Raw genomic sequence first — 13,358 nt, forward strand, 5'->3', positions numbered from 1 at the left:
GTTTTTAAAAATGCAATCTTGTGGTTTTCATGAAATTCTGCCTGAAGTGGGGCTTGGAGAAAATCAACCAAAGATCCAGTAGTTTTCTTTGTGTTATTTAAAGGCATACAGCTATCCTAATCATCTTGAAAGCTGAGCAAGGAATAACTACCTTCATTTCCATCTACATATAAAAAAGGCTATATCCAGCCTAGGATGCTCTAAAGTCAACACTAATTACCTAAAGTAAATGCTTTCCCAGTGATGCAGATATTTAACATTTGGCTGAAAAGCAAATGTTAACACTAACTATTGTTACTTAATAAATGTTGGTTCTATGAAACTTTTCATTGATACTTTGCCCCAAAGGGAAGTGCTTAATAAAAATAAACAACAGAAAGAAAATAAGCTCCTGCTAAATTCAGCTTCCACATTTACCATAGTTAATGTGGATGAACTGCAACTGTTTTTAAGCTCTTAAATAAATGATGTCAACATATCATTTAAAGAGAGATGCATTTGTAAAGAAAGGCGTTCTTAAACTGGATCAATGAATTTATAAAGTTTTTTTAATACAATAAAGTATATTCCAATGTTTTCTTTCTAATCTTCAGTATTTTATTTGATTCATTTAAAAATAGTATCCTCTGAGGGGTTGATAGACTCGGCCATAATGCCAAAGGGGTAAATGAAACGCACAGAAAGGAAGAAACTCTTGATAAAGAAGCTGCTTTGTGTATGATCCCTATTTGGTGTTCACAACAAGGAAACACGACACAGGTTCACAAAGAAGTGATCCTCCCAGACAATCATAGTAAATTTCTTGCAGTTCCAACAATTTAATAGAAGAAAAACCTGTCTTTGGAATGTTTAAGAAAACTCCTAAGTAAAGAATAGAGCTAAGATGGAATATTAGAGGCAAGAAATCAAGGTCTCTCCAAATCACTTTAAAATAATGCCTAAAACCAGTTCCAATGATCTTGTGATAAAGAGCCATTTACACCCAGAGAAAGAAGTGTGGGAACTGAGTGGGGATCACAATATAGCATTTTCAGTCTTTTTGTTGTTGTTTCCTTGTATTTTGTTTTCTCCTTTTTGATCCGATTTTTCTTGTGCAGCAAGATAATTGTATTAAAAGGTATACATATATTGAATTTAATATATATTTTAACATGTCTAACATATATATTGGATTACTTGCCATCTCGGGGAGGGAGGAGGGAGAAGTGGGGGAAATTTGGAACATAAGATTTTGCAAGGGTCATTATTGAAAAATCATCCATGTATATGTTTTGAAAATAAAATAAAATAATGTCTCAAATTGAATTCTGGAACAAGAGCAGGTCAGGGTGAAACAAGTTTCCAGTCCCAAGTAACTTTAAGAAGCTGGTAAAAAAAAAAAATCTCTCGCACCAGGGTGATAATTGGCCTGGAGTGCAGATCAAGACTGGCAGCACAGCAACAGGAGGTCTTGGAGGTGTTCTGTATCAGAGACAGTGGAAGCTTCAAGAGCTCTCAGTCCACAAAAGATAAGGGGACTTTCTCATTTTTTCACTTTTTGATTAGATTTTTCTTGTGCAGCATGATAATTGCATAAATATGTATACATATATTGGATTTAACATATATATATGTATATTTTAACATGTTTAACATATATTGGATTACTTACCATCGAGGGGAGGGGGGCTAGGGGTAAAGGGAGGGAAAATTTTGGAGCATAAGGTTTTGCAAGGATCAATGTTGAAAAATTATCCATGCATGTTTTGAAAATAAAAAGCTATAATAAAAAGGGGGAAAAAAGAATGAATCATTGCCTAATTGATAAATAATCAAAGGATTTAAATCAGCAATTTTCAGAAGAAATCAAAGCTATCTATAGTCATATGAAAACTTCTCTAAATCATTATTAGATAAATATAAATTCAAACAACTTTAAGGCACTATCTCTCATCCACCTGATTGGTTAAGATGACAGAAAAAGAAAATGACAAATGCTGGAGGGATTTCTGAATTATTCAACCATTCAGGAAAACAATTTGGAAGTATACACAAAGGACTATAAAACTGTGTGTATCCTTTGATCTAAGCAACACCACTACTAGGTCTGTATCCTAGAGACTAAAGAAACAGGAAAAAAACCCTGTATGTACAAAATATTAAAATTAAATATTAATATAAAAAGTAGTTCTTTTATGGTGTCAAAGAATTAGAAATTAAGAGCATGTCCTTTATTTGGAGAGTGACTGAACAAGATATAGTATATGATTGAATACAACAATGCTACAAGAACAGGAGGCTTTCAGAAAAACCTGGGAAGACATATGAGCTGGTACAAAGCGAAGTAAGCAGAACCAGAAAAACATTATATACAGTAACAGCAATATTATATGATGTGGAAGGCATTTCTATGAGACAGGAAAGCATATACCCACTCCCACTCCAATGAAGTTCTGTCTACAATGGACCTCAAGTTCTTATAGAACTCTAGAAAATGTGAGATATACTCGTAAGAGCACAAGTTTAGAAAGCCATTTGCAACTGTGAGAAAACAGTAGTTGATCTCCAAACAAAAGGGTCTTAGTCTATCTACCAACCTTACTGTTGCCACATACAAATACAACTCCCTCGTAAATAAATTTCCAAACCTATTATGGTAGCAACATTATTATTTACCTGCTTTGCCAGTGGAAAAATGGAAGTATCAAATGATTAAGTCATCTGCTCAAGTTTACACCTTGAGTTCAGGGCCAAACCAGAAGAAAATCCTTAGTCATTATGTTGTTCTCTCAACCATGATGTCAATATAATGGCTGCAGACTTTAAACAATGAACTTTTTAGGGATATATTTCACAGAGGGCTTTTAAGGGCCCTTCAAAGAAAAGAAAAAAATGGTCTCACTTATTTTGCTTAAACATTTAGCAAAGATATTAAGCAAATGAAGAAAAGTTATTTTCCACAATTTATTAAAAGTCAAGGTGAATAAGTACAATTATCATTGTCAAAGAAAGTTCTGGAATTTTGCATATATATATATATATATATATATATATATATATATATATATATATATATATATATATATATATATAATGGTCTTAGGATAGACCAATACCTAGTAGAGACCACATCTGTAAAATCAGAATTCTTTGAAAGGAAATATTTTTAAATGTATTGTTAACTGAAAAATAATTATGCTGTATAAAACTACCACATAAAAACTATAATTTATTTTGGAGAAACCCATTTTTTTTCTAAAAGTAAATAAATAAGGTCATACTTGAAAAAAAAAATCAGACATTACAATGCAAGTGAAAGGGAGCCAAGGTTAACCCGGGTAAATTCAGAATAGCAAACAAATACAAGCTGTTCACAACTTGTTACACAAATGTTTCATCTTCTCTAGCCCTTTCTTCATTCACAGACCTCCTCTCCCCATTCCATTTACAAGACAGCTCTTTCCCCAACAGCTAAACTTAGTTAACTCCTATTACTCCTCAAGTCTTTACAACCCTACCTCCTTCTACCATCTACTTTTTGAGGGTTCCAAGATAAAAAAAAAGCTCCACTGATCAAACAGGAATTCCAGTGTAGATCTACAAATGGAAATTGTATGGGAAATGGAAATTAGAGCCTTAAGTGCAATTACAAAAATGAAAATTTTTTTGCAGAGATGGAATCTGCTTCCACAATCTACCCCTAGTAGTCTTCTCTAAAATCTCACTCATACATGGGGAATTAAGAAATTGTGATGGATTTTGCTAATGTCAGCTAGTGTAGTGGAAAGAACATTTAATTTCAAGACCAAATACCTTAATAGTCTGGGGAGGAAACAAACCCTTTTGAGCAGATTTCTCATGAGCAAAATGGGGACAACTACATCTATTTTGTAATTCACTGAATTACTGTCAACATCAAATAAAATTTTATATGAAAGAATGTTCATTAAAACATAAACTATTACATACTATCTTTTCCAACTGCCAAGACCCTTTATGTCAAGAAAAATTATTTTTTAAATTTAAAAATGTGTTTAATTTTAAATTTTTAATAAATTTAAATCAAAATATTTGAATTAAAAATAAAAAAAATATTTAAATCAAAGAAAGTAAATAATATGCATATATTTCTAGATAATTAAAAGACCTCACATTTTAAATGCTAGCTATTTCCCATCATTTTAGCCTTTACTAAAACTGACCTTATCCCCTGAGGAAAGTCCTTTCAAAGAAAGGCATTATGAACAGAGAAAAAGTTAGGTGTTTCCTCCTAGAAGCATGTATTTACTCACTGTAGAAAAAACTGGACTGAGAGATGATTATCAGATGCCTGTTCAGTGAGCATGCAAAACTACTCAGCTTGGTTACTTGATTACTGCTACAAAAACAATTATTCATTACATTGGTTTCAGACCTGGTCAAGGAAGCATTACAAGGGTCACTCCTAGTATGGCTGAACACAATAAGAGTCTGTACCAAAGTAAATATTCCTGTCCTGTATCGTTTCCTCATGTCACTAGAGAGATTCCATGGTTTACTACCACTCTTACTCTATCAGTTTCTTTTTGTCCAGAAGTTGTGTACTATTTACCCATCCTCAAACTTTTGCTTTCCGAATTCCCCAAGTATTCATATTGTTATTGCTCCTATTGTCATGTTTAGAGCACCTCACCTTTGGTTTTATTGGAATACTTTTTATTTTGACCTCTAAATTCATTCTCATCTAAAAATTGCTGGAACTCTCATTAAGCAAATTTTTGCAAAAGTAACACAATGAAAAATACTGACTAGATAGTCAACATATTGGCTCTAATGTAAACTTTAATATTTATTACCAATGTAGAGAGCCTCCAATTTTCTCATCTGTAATAAGTGAAAATATTTGGTCTCCTTATCTCAAAGAATTGGAACAAGGAATTAGTAAGATACTGTATGCAGAAAATTATTTAGCCATTAACTTATAAGATTCAATAAGTGCATGTATTTTTTTATGCAGGGAGATTTTACAACTGACCATGTGCCTATCTACAAAAAAAAAACAAAAAAAACTTGTAAAATGGCAAACTATCATTACACCTCTTACCTTATGCAGCATCCATCATAGATGTATCTATATAATTTCTACACATTCCTCTATATTTAAGACTTGGTCATTACAAAGTATTATTACAGAGCATAAAACAGTACATAATAGTCATACAACTTGCTGGCCCAATACATAGAAAACAAGTGAAAAATAAGAAAAGCATAAGGAAGGATAATGGCACAAGAAAAGAGGAGGAAGGGAGAGAGAAAACAGAGAGAGACAAAAAAAAGAAAAATCAGAAATCAGAAACACTACAAGAAAATTTTAAAATATTAATAATTTTGAAGATTTCAGTAAACACAATTTTTGAAATCCCCACTCCATCATAGATTTTTTCTCTTCTTCTAAAGAATTTTAGAGGAAATAAAACAAAAAATATACCTTCCATTTTCATAAAACTTATATCACCAAGTTATACATTATTTTTCTAAGAAATTAATTAAACAGATGGGATAAAGAAAACAATACAAATTATTCAATGTATTTCTTGAAAAGCAAAGTTAGATAATCACAATCATTTCTCAGAACATCCAACACTAGAATTGATATGGGGAATTCCAAAAGGAAGTTCCACATCTTTGACATAAGACATTAACAGAAAATAACTCATTATTGCAGTTTTACTGTTTAATTTCTTGGTAATAACAGGAGCCAAGAAAGAGCCCAAATTTTTCATAAGCCTAGTATTTCTGCCAGTCTCTAGTCTATTTCCTGATACTGTGGGAAATATGACACAGCTTTGGCAAGCTTCATCTCTTTATAAAGTATTCCCACCCTTCCCTCATCAGGTTACAATGTAGAACAAGTATATTACTATACCCTGGATCATCATTTGTTGTCCAAGATCTGTATGTGTTTCCAAATGAATAGATATCAACATTTTTATCTATTGTTAACACTTTTTATGATCCCATCACACATTAATATCATCTCCAAAACACACTAATATCATCTAATTTGAAAAACAGATTCCTGAAAAGCTGTACTTAAACCAAATTTCAATGTATCAACTCCCAAATTTTCTTACCTCTTGAATTCACCCTTTGGTATGAACTATCTTAAAGTAAAACCCCACCAGAAATGAAATTGTTCACCCATTTTCAAAGCAACTGAAATTGTTGAGGGTTTTTTTTTTTTGAGTGGGTAAGACATTCATAAACTTTGTATGGACAAAATGTTAAAATATTCCAATGAGGTCAAAGCTAAGAAAGAAAGGTCCCATACATATTGACAATTCATAGCTATACTTTTTGTTCTAGCAAATAACTGGGGGGGAAAGGTAATAAGTCCCTTCAGTTGCAGAATGGCTAAGAAAGCTTTCATATATGATTGCTATGCTGTAAGAAGCAGTGAATAGTATTAAGGAAGAGCAACTTAGGAAAACTTATATGAACTGATGCATAAAAGCCCCAGAATTGTATAAATCAGGACTTCAATAAGGCAATGGAAACAAAACAGAACAAAATAATCATATCTTCCTACAGAGATGAGAAGCTAGAGGTGTGAAACACTATATACATGTCAGACTCAGTTTACATGTTGGTTATTTTTGCTGAACTATCTGATTTTCCTCTTTTTTACTCATTACTTGTTACAAGGATTGGCTCTCTGAGTCTAGAAGAGAAGAAAATTATATTTGTAAGTAAAAATAATGTAAAAACAAAAACTCTTATTTTTTAAAAATGTAATGATATAGCCAGTCTCATTTTTATTTTACATTTTTTGAAGGAGGAGGCTAGTTCCTGACAACTGCTTCCTGCCTAAGATCCTTTTTGGTTTCTGAAACAGCAAAGTGACCAAGAGAATAGAGTGTTGGATCTGCAGTCTTAAAAGACCCAAGGATAAAATCTGATTGACTTACTAGTTCTTGATTCTGAGCAAATCTTACTTAACATTAGTCTAGCTCAGCTTCCTCATCTGCAAAAAAAAAATCTGCAAAATTTAGAGATAATTACAGCACCTATAGCTCAGAGTTGTTATAAGGATTAAATGAAATGATAATTATAAACAATTTAGCACAGTGCTTGGCACATAGCAAGTACTAAATAAATGCTAATTATTATTATTATTATTATTATTATTACTATTACTATTATTATTTATCACCTAAGAGTAAAAGCATATGCAATATTTCACAACTGTTTCACCCCAAGTCTACAAAGAAAAGTGGGGAGAAAAAAAAGATCACCATGTTCTAGAATAATCATGATTAAATACTTCAGGAAATTTGAAAAAGGAAGCAGTAACAGCTCAGAAGAGAATAAATGGTCCTCATAAACCCATTTCTCAAGGAGAAGTCAGCTGTTACCCACCCCCTCATTTGCTTAGCCAGAGTAGATCTCTATGAATGAATCACCTCCCTGGAGAAGCTTACCTTGTATGGAATGGAAATTAGGTGCTTGCCTTCAGTGCCTGATCATCATTCCAAGGAAAAGGAGAAAGCTGCAAGAACAGAATGGCACAATTTATAAGTGTCACAGTAACATAATTCCATATTCATTTTAATACTGAATTCTGCTAAGCTAAAATTGCTTTACTTTATTGGCAAACCACACAAGCGAGACCAACTTGGTACCTATCCTCATTTGACAGGGAGGCAATGGAGTAGGTAGATAATAATTCTTTTAAACATAATGCTATTCTATTTGAATAAGAGCACAAATTTATACATCATAATTTCAGATTTTCGAGGGATCTTAGAGGCACAGAGATCTGGCAAAATATAATAATAATGCTAATAATAACATTCTAGCTGCAACAACCTAACAAATTTGTTAGTTTCCTCCTCACGTACAACAAATAGCTCAACTTTTCATCTAGCCTCTGGGGGGAAAAAAGAGTATCATGATTCAAAAATCAGATTAGACTAGACAAATGGCAGTCTCCCTCTATTTAATTAGACTAGAACCCAAGACTTAAATTAAGCTCACTCAAATTTTCAGATACTTAAAATTCTAATAAAAATGTTTCATAAACAAAATACACTGATCTATATCTTCTTAGTATTACTAGATTTCATTAGGGTTTTTATTTGGAGGTAAATAGGGGAAGGGTGAGAACAAATGTTCTGCCTTAATTAGATATCAACTTTCTGTTTTTTCCATGCTCCTCCCTGCTACATTGATTCATTATAAAATTCTAAACTTTAAATTTAGGAAATAAGTCCTTAAAGTTCTGATTACAACAATGATTGTTAGTGTGTATTTTTATCAGTCAATTTCCCATGTCTAGAAGTTGCACTTAATTAAGCTGTAATATCCCCAACACAATAGATTCAATCCTGTAAAAGTCACTTTTCCTTCCTTTGATACAGCAAACATCCTGTAAATAACTAATTTCCCACTCTTTTTACTGATTGCTTTTTGTTTACCGAGAGACAGGAAAGGAAATAGCAGATTCTCTATGTAGCAGTCAGACTTAGAAAGTTTTGTTTAATTTCCGAATGTTCAGGTAGTTTATATAAAAAGAGTAGCTATTGTCTCCTGCTATATTTTTGCCTCTAGAAAAGGGGGAAAAGTTTTCAACTTGGCAAAACCAATACAAACAACAGCATATTGTTGGAGAAGAGGTCCAGCCATGATATCAGTATGGAGCCCCAAAGCTTCTCTAAAGTCGGAGTTCTCTCCTCTAAACCCTGTCTAATCTCCACATGGAAAACTCCAAAAGAAAGACTTGTCTAGAAACAAAGATCTAGTTCTTTGTTTTTATCAATGGATTGTTCAGTTCTTTTTTCCTAATGGGGAGAAAAGTAGTTCTGAGAAAAGAAAGTCAACAATATTTGTTCACAAACAGAAAAAATTTTCAACCTAATTCAAAACCCTCTAACTTTTTCAAGGGTCTTATTTTGTTTTTAAAGTGTACATGTGAGAGATATGTGCTCATTTGACAACCCGGTTAAGCCTGTGGATTCCTTTTCACAATAACATTTTAAATTAAAATAAATATACAGAATTACAAGAAAATCAAGTATACTGAAATAATTATCAAAAGGTTTAATAAACAAGTTTACACATTCCCAAATTTGTGATCTAAGTTATGGTGATGTTTAAATAACATGGTGTTTTCTCTTAAATCAGATGTCTAACTCTCTCTTTCATGGAAATAAAAGCAACCATATTTCTTTTATTTAAGAAAGTTCCTCACTGTGGAAATAAGGTTTTATGTCTGCCTCCTCATAGCACAATAATAGTTCTAAATGTAAATGATATATTGTCATGAATGACACACAGAAAGCATGGACAGACCATTTTTATGGGATGTCCTGTTCCTTATTTTAAAATTAAATTTCATAAACTATAGATCAAGAAATTCTAATACTGAAAGGTAGTATAGCTTAGAATAATAGGAATTTAGAGAGAGCTGGATTCAATTTCTGTCTCCATAGGATATATCCAGAGATAGATTTACGTCATCTCCTAGTGACTCAAGCAACTACAGATGATTATAAGTTACAGATAATTGATGATGATCTTATATCTCACAGAGAATGTTGACCTATACATTAAAAAAGGAACCTACCATCCACTGAGAAAGTTGTCTCTAGAATCCTATTTTTTTAAATTATTCAACATCGATCATATATTTACTAAATACTTCTCATGTATCACTTACAATGTGTGCTCCTGGAAAAGTCACTTCAAATCTAAGCTTCCCATCTGAAAAAATGAAGGGACTCATCTAGCTTTAAAATTCTGTGATTCAATGGCTGTATAGATCCCATGCAAACTCTATATAGGGAGAATTTATTATTTAAATTTTTAATTTAAATTTTAAATCTTCAAAAGAGCCAAGTAACTAAATATTATCCTGAAGATAAATTGAGTTCATGGATAGCTAAAATTAACACCAATGAATTCAAGAAAACAGGATATGTATAGACAAATTGCACATGTTTAACATATATTACTTGCCATCTAAGGAAATGAGTAGAGGGATGGGAGGAAATTTTGGAACACAAGGTTTTGCAAGGATCAATATTAAGAAATTATCCATGCATATGTTTTTTATTTATTTATTTATAACAAAAATTTTATGCATAGGTAATTTTTCAGCATTGACAATTACAAAACATTTTGTTCCAACTTTTCCCCTCCTTCCCCCCACCCCTTCCCCTAGATGACTGGTTGACCAATACATGTTAAATATGTTAAAGTACAAGTTAAACACAATATATGTATGTATACATGTCCATACAGTTATTTTCATGCATATTTTTGAAAATAAAGTTTTAATAAAATAAAATGTAGATTAAAAAAGAAATATATTTGATATGTATAGAAGAACTGTACATATTTAACTATATTGGATTATTTGCCATCTAGGGGAGTGGGTAGAGGGAAGGGGAGAAAATTTGGAACACAAGGTTTTGCAAAGTTCAATATTAAAAAATTATCTAAGCATATGTTTTGAAAATAAATTTAATAAACATATATATATATATATATGTGTGTGTGTATATATATATGTACATATATATATATATATATATATTTATATATATTTGAAACCAGACCACTTGACTATGCCCAAATGCTATGCCCACTTGCCAACCAACCACCACTTTGGTGTTTAGTTAAACACATTAAAAATGGCATCTAAAACAAACAAAAGAAAAAAACTGAAAAAAGAATCAAAATAAATGTCTCCTTAACTAAATCTGTGGGAATTTGTCAACAGGTTGTTAATTCATTTTTTTTTAAAGCACACATGGGGGAGGGAAAGCAAGGAGATACAAGCAACTCTGTGAATGACTTTTTCTCCATTAAAAGGAGACACATTTGATGCAGGTATCTAAATTATGGGTAAAATGTCATCTTGAATTACCAAACATGTATACAAATTTCAAGTAAACCATTATCTAGTTTCAAGAGTCTCCTTCAACAGTGAATTATGCTCCACTTTTGTGTAATGTCTAATTCTCAACAATAGTTAAGTACTTAGGCTTCAACATACACATTTACTTTGCAATTTCACATGGCTATTTATATCACAAGGAGAACAAGGATGGAATGTAGGCAGAGAGCCATAACAGCAGTCTGATTGCCCCTTCTACATTATTTTTCTGTAGAGCTTTGGCGGGACTGTTAATGGCAGCATGAGCTAAGGAAGATAACTAGATATATAGACAGCCTCTCTCCAAAACTTGCTTCTTTAAAAGCTTTATGATTTTTTTAAGGTCACTGGCTAAATAAATGCAAAATGATCTATGAGCAAGGGTTTGGACTTTGCAAAATTTCAAAAATGGACTTTGTGATCTACTCATGTCTTTTTATCATATTGGCAGGAGATGGCGGAATACTTTTTCCCCCATCAGGATATAAAGCTTGATAAAAGTGCTATTGTTCTTCTTAACTCTAACCATTCTCCAAACCAGCATCATCATTCTATAAACTTTCAGCTGAACAACAAATAGCACTCCCACTTGGGGCCCTGCTTTCAAGATTCCTCACTGCTGGATCTAGCCCGGGACTTTAGACAGGCCTCAGGTCACACTCCAAATCACTCTTGTAGGGTATCTCGGAATCACATGCAAGCTGTAGTCTAATTATGGAGAAAGAGTATGCTGTGAGCCTGGCAAGCCAAAGAGGAGCAAAAAATAAAAATTAAATCTCATTTTCACATCAGGCCAGGATATTCCTGCAAATCAGAGGTGACACATTTCAAGATCAGAAAACTTAGGAGGGAAAAATTCCCTAGGATAAGCCAACAAATTTCTATTTTTTTTCTTAAGAAGAAGATTCTTGGCAATTGGCAGTCTACAACTGAGGTGTCAATAGCTTTAGTCCTGGCCCCAAATGTTGCCAAATGAGGCACTGGGAAATAATTAACAAAATAAGTAAAACATTAATAATACGTAATGTATATTTGTGGTTTTCTGAGTCAATAGGCTGCCTATATGTCTGTTTTAGTGAGCCCCCACACTTACATTTGGGTAAAATACTAGTGATTTAAAGAATATAAATTGAATTTATGAAGATTAAGAAACAAGAACGAGGGATTCCATGAACACTTCTGGTAGAAAATGGTACCTGAGCTGAACATCAAGGAAATATGGTAAGTCTGAAAGGCAGAGGTAAGAAGGGAGTATATTCTAAGAATACTGGGGAATGGCATGTGAGAAATCACCCAGACAGAAGCTGGAAAGATAAGTTTAGGGAACAGCTGGTAGTCCAATTTGGCTAGAATAGAGTGTATTAAAAGGGGCTAAAAATAAAAAGTCTGGAAAGGTAAGGACCAAAGTCCAATTGTGGAGAATGTACAATTTTTATTTTATCCAATACAGCAGTGGTTCTCAAACTCTGTGATCTCAAAATCCCTTTATAATTTTAAAAAATATTTATCATTCCTCTCCCAAATCTTCTATTTGGATTATATCCATTGATATTACCATTTTCAATATTAAATTACCTCACCTCCACATTCCTGATGGGTCTTTGCCCTGACCTAACTTATAGGGAAAATAAAGAACTATACAAATTTATCAATAAAAGAAAGTAAGGTGGTCAGACCGGTACCTTCTAAATCAGAAGGTAGGAGGCACAGTAAAAATAGAGCCTTGGGCATGGAGTCAGGAAAAAACATAGTTCAAATATGCCCTCAGAAACTTACCTGCTATGTGAGCCTGGGAAAAATCACTTAGCTACTACTGGACTGTTTCTGAATCTATAAAATGGGAATAATAATAGCACTGACCTCACAGGAGTGTTGTAAGGGAAAAATGAGATATTTGTAAAGAAATATACACAGTACCTGGAATATACTAAATGATTAATAGATGTTTATTACCTTCCCCCCTTTCTTACTTCCTGGGCAGAAATCATCTTAAAAGGCTCAGTTCTTGTCCCATAGTAAAACTAAGAAAATCTTTTCTCTTAAGGAACTTCTCAGTCTCAAATTGAATTTATAAAATTAGACAACATCAGTCAATGGCCACGTACCATTACAACCTAGAAGTATATAGCAAAGTAGAAATGAGCTATGGTGCAACTCAAAGCCAAGGCCATCTCTTTTCCTTTCGTCCTATGCCTTCCTCTCAGCTAGCCAGAGGATTGGGGGGGGGGGAAATTTAGGATAAGATTAAAAATTCAGGGAAAAAATTTGCCCAACATTATGCTCTGGGGAAGTGGGAAATACTGAACATCATTCTCACCTCCTGCCACAATTTTGGGATGGCCCAAATATTTGTAAAGCATCTAGCTCAGTTCCTGGCACAAAGTAGGCCTGACAACCACCACCACCACCACCACCACCACCACCACCACCACCACTACCACTACCACTACCACTACTACTA

The 13,358-nt window shown here is 33.0% G+C and overlaps 1 protein-coding gene across 7 annotated transcripts in view; it reads right to left on the minus strand.

Moving 5' to 3' along the window:
* Positions 1 to 13,358, minus strand: part of SIPA1L2 (signal induced proliferation associated 1 like 2) — a 243,687-nt gene that overhangs the window by 178,741 nt on the left and 51,588 nt on the right. For all 7 annotated transcript variants that reach the window (XM_074262399.1, XM_074262403.1, XM_074262398.1 and 4 more), the window contains exon 2: positions 7,440 to 7,507. The gene's annotated coding sequence lies outside the window, so the exon portion shown is untranslated. The remainder of the gene's footprint in view (positions 1 to 7,439; positions 7,508 to 13,358) is intronic.

Source organism: Sminthopsis crassicaudata, chromosome 4, assembly GCF_048593235.1.
Source record: "Sminthopsis crassicaudata isolate SCR6 chromosome 4, ASM4859323v1, whole genome shotgun sequence".
Classification (NCBI taxonomy): domain Eukaryota; kingdom Metazoa; phylum Chordata; class Mammalia; order Dasyuromorphia; family Dasyuridae; genus Sminthopsis; species Sminthopsis crassicaudata.